Source organism: Callorhinus ursinus, unplaced genomic scaffold, assembly GCF_003265705.2.
Source record: "Callorhinus ursinus isolate GAN/ISIS: 27379988/994484 unplaced genomic scaffold, GSC_fseal_2.0 scaffold44, whole genome shotgun sequence".
Lineage (NCBI taxonomy): Eukaryota > Metazoa > Chordata > Mammalia > Carnivora > Otariidae > Callorhinus > Callorhinus ursinus.
The window spans coordinates 11,201,636-11,207,878 of NW_027397106.1; the positions used below are offsets into that span (position 1 = coordinate 11,201,636).

General features: G+C 39.9%; 1 pseudogene; it reads left to right on the forward strand.

Annotated features, from left to right (window-relative positions):
• The first annotated feature begins 5,083 nt into the window (after positions 1–5,083).
• LOC112832218 (solute carrier family 38 member 6 pseudogene) lies at positions 5,084–6,004 on the forward strand (annotated as a pseudogene).
• Positions 6,005–6,243: the final 239 nt, after the last annotated feature.

Here is a 6,243-nt window from a genome sequence, read left to right on the forward strand (position 1 = left end):
TTCCCAATGTCACACAGTTAGTGGAACTAGGATTTGAATCGGAGTCATCAGAGTCCGTAGCTTAAACTCCTATATAAACTTCCATTTGATAGTTTCTAAATCAATTTAAATGAAATTCAAAAAAACACATAGATTTTATTTATTCACTGAAAATGAGGCTTTAAAATGGGCAGAAGGAAAAGCTCCATTTTCTTATGTATTATCTTTGCTGGCTACAGACAACTGGGATTTGACCTTTCATAAGCCAACACCTAAATTTTCTTAAAACGAGATTTTTAAAAATCCATTAATCAAAGTAAATCCATCTTCCCTTAATATCATGACACCACCCTGAGTATAAGCAGAGCACACTATTAATCATTTCACTCAGATACACAATTATGGAATGTAGAAGAAGAAACACTTGTTTTTTCTAAATTTCTTATATCCACTAAATGATAAAGAAGAGAATAAATAGGTCAACATAAGCTGTGACTACAAATCACTGAGTTAAATATCTAATAAGCTGATTGGTATATTTTTAAAATACTTTATTACTCGGATTGGTCAAATCAGTTGAATCGCTTCATGTATGCTAGCAATCACTGTGTTAATGCTTTGTCCATGTACCTATTGGTTGTGTAACAACACATCCTAGAACAATAAGAGATAAACTAATTGAGAAACATTCAACCCAAATTTTTTCTTGTCCCTTCAGCACATTCTCCACATTGTTGCTGGAGCAATCTTTCTAAAATGCAACCTTGAATGAAAAGAAGTGGACCTCATGTTTATAGCAGCCTTATTCATAATTGCCAAAACTTGGAAGCAACCAAAATATCCTTTAGGAGGTGAATGGATAAGTAAACTGTGATACACCCAGACAATGGGATGTTATTCAGTGCTAAACAGAAATGAGCTATCAAGCCACGAAAAAGAACAAAAAACAAAAACAAAAACCCAGAGGAATTTTAAGTGCATATTACTAAGTGAAGAAGCCAGACTCAAAAGATTATATGTTATATGATTCCATAGATATGATGTTCTGGAAAAGGCAAACTTAGAGGAACAGGAAACAGATCAGTGGTTGCCTGGGATGGGAGGAGAGTTGACTCCAAGGGAGCAGCCTGAGGGATCCTTGTAGGGTGCTGGAACTATTCTACATTTGTCTGTGATGGTTGGTATATGACTGTGTGCATTTGCCAAAACTCGTAGAACTGTACAACAAGAAGAGCAAATTTTACAGTATGTAAGTTTTTACAAATAAAAATTTTAAACAATTGATTTTATAAATCCATCCATGTCTCACCAGCACCGACAGGAAAGGCTCTACTTGCTCTTTTTTAAGATTTATTTACTTATTTTAGAGAAAGAGCACACAGGTGGGGGGAGCTGGGGGCGGGGCAGGGGGCAGGGAGAGGGGCAGAAGGAGAGAGAGAATCCCAAGCAGACTCCTCGCTGAACACAGAGCCCGCCATGGGGCTGGATCCCACAGCCCCTGAGATCATGACCTGAGCAGAAATCAAGAGTGGAACACTCAACCAACTGATCCACCCAGGCCCAGGCCCCAAGGCTCTGTTTGCTTTAAGCCAGCCCTCTAGGCCCCTCCTGGCATGGCCTTTCCCTCCTGTCTGGTTTCTCCTCCTTCCCCTCCTTCAGACTAGCCAAATCACGTGTGGTCTCCAAATGACCTCACTGCATCTCACCTTCCTGCTAGTGTGTGGCCCCCCAGAAATGCCCCCAGCCCCTGCCTCCTCAGACTTTTCCATCCCTGTACCACAGAATAAATACCTGAGGCTCCAATCAGGCCAAATCCCTTGCAGTTCTGCAAAATATGCAGGGCTATCTCAAGGTTCTCTGCCTTTCTGTTTGCTCTGCCTGGAATATTCTCTTTCCCTTCACCCTCTTTCCTATCAGTCTGATAAATAGTCACATATCTATTAACATTCTCTTCTAACATTACCACCTTTATGGAATTTTCCTGAAGCTTCCCCAAAACTCCAGGTATAGACCTTCTATCAGGGCATTAAACACATCTCAGGCATTTGTTTCTATATCTACTGTGAGCAGAGACCATTCCTACTCACTTTGTATCGCTATTACCTAGAATATTTCTGGCATATAATAGGTATTTGATGAATGAATGAATGAATGAATGAATGAATGAATAAAAAAACAAGTGAACCGATTAATGAGCGTATAAATCTTATCTGGAATGCCCTGCTATTCCATTTAGGAAACTCTAAATTATCCTTCACAAGAATGCTCAGCATCACCCCACTTCTGAGCAACCCGATCCAAAAACATGCTCTGTGCTTTTTTGATATTTATAAACTAGTGTGAATATCATCTTTTTACTGTACACACTTATGTAAGTAGGTAATTACACTAGACTGTGAGTTCTTCCAGGGCCTCCCTAAACCATAGATCCCCAGCATCCAGGAGACAATGCCTGACTTGAGTAGTTACTCAATAAATCTGAGCTTTGCAGATGAGTAGAATCCATGCTTTCCTCACTCTCCTCTGAATCGTGGGCCAGATGCAGGGATGCCTGTAATAGGAAGTGTGTGAGAAGAAGTTCTTTGCATAAGAAAAAGACACTAATAACCCAAGAGTAATAAATATGGGGAATTAGAAATGACCTTGAACCGTTCTTTCCCCTAGGAAAACAATCCCTGAAAGAAAGCAAGAGAGAAATGAGCAATAGTTAGGAGAAGCAAAACTGCTTATACCAAAAGAATGCTTGGAAGATAGAGCGCGAAGTGAGGGGACACACATTAGCTCTTCCCAAAGGTCAGAATTTGTTTCAGGTCTGTTGCTCAGCACCATCCCTCCCACAGCATGTCTGCAAGGCACATGGCTTCACCTCAGCCAACGTCTTCAGTGTCCCGGGAATGATTTAGAACCTGCAAGGGGGAAATGATTCCACTAATGAAGGAGTTCCAGTTCAACTTGGCCGTGGACCATTCTGAGTCCAAGCTCAGTAACACATGCTCTTCCAATCACTGAGAGAGGGAGTTTCTAAGAATTTGACCAAAACAAATATTTATGTTACAGAGGAGGAATTTGTGAATATTGAATTTTTCCAAAAGTCCCCTGCTGGAGGAGCACCCACAATTACTCGCTGAGATCATTGACTGAAGGCTGATTTTTTTTCTCTCTCTCTTTCTCTCAGAAGATAGCACTGCCTTTTGCCCTCTTGCAGCTCATTAGTTCATCGCCCAACAGGTACTACAACATTACAAGATTAACAAGATGGCTCACTCCACCATATAATCCCAGTCTGGACTCTCCCTGAATATAAGAGCCAATACTCCTGCTACTCATCATAAAATTTCCAGGAGTCATACTATTTTCGAACACCATAATTTTTATCAATCCTTTGACTTTTCCTGGGTATGTGTCTCTGTGTCTATGTTGATTCTTTCATTTCATTAAATTAGTCTTGAACCTGATAAGCAGTAACACATTGCAAATCTAAAATGTGTTAAGTTCACATGCAGGGCCAGGCTTGGGTGAGGCAGGAGAGATGCCAAGGTTTGCAAAATGTAAAGAGACACTCACTCTCAGAGAACCCACACAAAGCCTTTTCGCTGCCAGTCCTCCTTACCGGAGGCCCTGCAAAGGTAAGCCACATACCAAGGCACTGTGTGGGAAACTTCACACACGTCCTCTCAAAAAAATGCTAAGTGTTCCCTTTTCACATAACGGCCTACTTCTCAAACTCGGGTTCTAGCTCAGATGACTCCTCCTCAGAAAGAACTTTCCTGAACACCTTCTCTAAAGTGAGCATTCCTGTTGTAATCTGTCAGAGCATTCTCTTCTATTTCTTCTCTGCATTTATCAAAATGTAGAATTACATCTTGTTTACTGTCAATTTCTCATTAGAATCATCTCAGGTCAATTAGAAGAGAAGCTCTCATGTTCTTGTTCGCTATTATAGCCCCATTGCCAAACACATACTGGACACACGATAAAATATTTGTTGAATGAATAAAATTTAATGAATAGCTTTTGGAATGTTTCAATTTCAGTTGTGACCTCACTTGCCCTGTGACTTTGGATAAGTTGCTTAATTTCTCTATGGCTCATTTTTCTCACCTTAAAACGGGTTTATTCATTGATCCAATCATTCACCTTGCAAGGCGTGTGATATAAAGCAAAGAATAAATGAACGAATAAATTCATGTCCATTTTCCCACTTGGAAACAAAGAAGTTACATGCTGTTCAAGTACATGTGGCCAGTTTGCTGGTTATCTATGACTGTATAAGAAATCATCCTAAAACTTAGTTCCTATGAATCAGAAATTTGGGAAGGGCTCTGCTGTGCAGCATTGGCTTGCGACTTCTCATCCAGTTAGAAGGTGGCTGGAGCAGGAGCAGTGGAAGGTCTAAAGAAATGGAGGATTGACTAGTCATCTCTTATATTATATATGTGTAGATGATGATATATTAGATAGATAGATGGAGAGAAAGAGACATAGAAGATAGATAGGTAGATACACAGATAGAGATACCATAGAGATAGAGACATTGCTCTGGGCTCCTTTATGCAATCTCTACAGGTAGGCCAGTTGGGTTTCCTCGGAGCCTTAGGACAGACAGATGGCCTAACTGCCAGCATGGGGTTCCATTGCAAGTAGTCCAGCAAACAGGACAGAAGTTGCATTACTGTTTATCATTTAGCCTTGGAAATTAATGCAGCATCCCTCTGCCCTATCCTACTGGTTGAAACAGTTTCCAAAGCCCACCCAGACTGAAGCCCACCCTCCGGCCTTCCCTGAAATGCCTGGCAAGAACTTTACAGACGGGGATCCCCAGGTGTTTCATTTGGTTTTTCTGTGTTTAATTTGACGAATGCCATCATAGGAAGTGGCATCCTTGGCTTAGCTTATGTTATGGCTCATACTGGCATCCTTGGATTTAGTTTTTTGCTGTTGATAGTTGCTCTCCTGGCTTCTTACTCAGTTCACCTCCTGCTTAGTATGTGCATTCAGACAGCTTGCTTGGTCCATGAACTAACTTCTTCATGGTTCTTCATATACATTGACGCACCTGTCTTCCATTGAACTCCTTCAGTCATTGTAAAATCTCTATGGAACTATGACATCTTATGAAGATCTTGGACTCTTTGCATTTGGATTACCCGGAAAGGTGGCAGTAGCAGGCACCATCCTAATTCAGAATATTGGAGGTCTTGGTATCTCGATAGACAAACACTACTACTAATCATTTGTGTTGGCATTGTGTTCCCTCTTGCACTTCTTCCTAAAATAGGTAATGATTAAAAACTGGTCCATTCCTTGTCCTCTGTCATTAAATTATGTAGAGCAATACTTCCAGATTTCAAATGCTACAGATGATTGTAAACCAAAGCTCTTTCATTTCTCCAAAGAGAGTGTTTATGCCATACCTACCATGGCTTTTTCATTTCTCTGCCATACCTCAGTATTGCCAATATACTGTGAACTTCAAAGCCCTTCAAAGAAAAGAAGGCAAAATGTAACCCACACAGCAACTGCTTTAAGTTTTCTCATTTATTTTACATCTGCACTCTTTAGGTACCTCACTTTTTATGACAAAGTGGCGTCAGAATTACTGCAAGGTTATAGCATATACTTGCTCCGTGATGTTGTTGTCATGACTGTGAACTTATGCATACTATTTACTGTGCTTTTGACAGTCCCTCTAATCCACTTCCCTGTAAGGAAAGCTTTAATGATGATGTTTTTCTCCAACTTTCCATTCTCATGGATTCGCCATTCTCTGAGCACTCTAGCAGTCAATATTATCATTGTTTTACTTGCATTATATGTTCCTAACATTAAGAATGTATTTGGTATAGTTGGTTCTGGTACATCAACGTGTTTGATTTTTGTATTCCCAGGACTATTTTATCTTAAACTTAGCAAAGAGGATTTTCTCTCATGGAAAAAGCTTGGGGCTTTTATTTTGCTCATCTTTGGAAGTTTGGTTGGGAATTTTAGTTTAGCACTAATCATTTTTAATTGTATTAGTAAATGAAAGAAATATGAAAAAAAAAGCCCACCCAGTTTCAAGAAGAAGGAACATAGACGAATCTTTTGACAGGAGGAGCATCAAAATACTTGCAAACACATATTTAAACCATTGCAGCTTACTTTCTGACACAAATTATACAACCAAAATATATTTCCCCTTTCCCAAGACCCCTATAGTTTCATGACATTAAAGTACCAGACGTGAGGTTCAGATGTGATCATCTAAATCAGATCCAAGAGTGG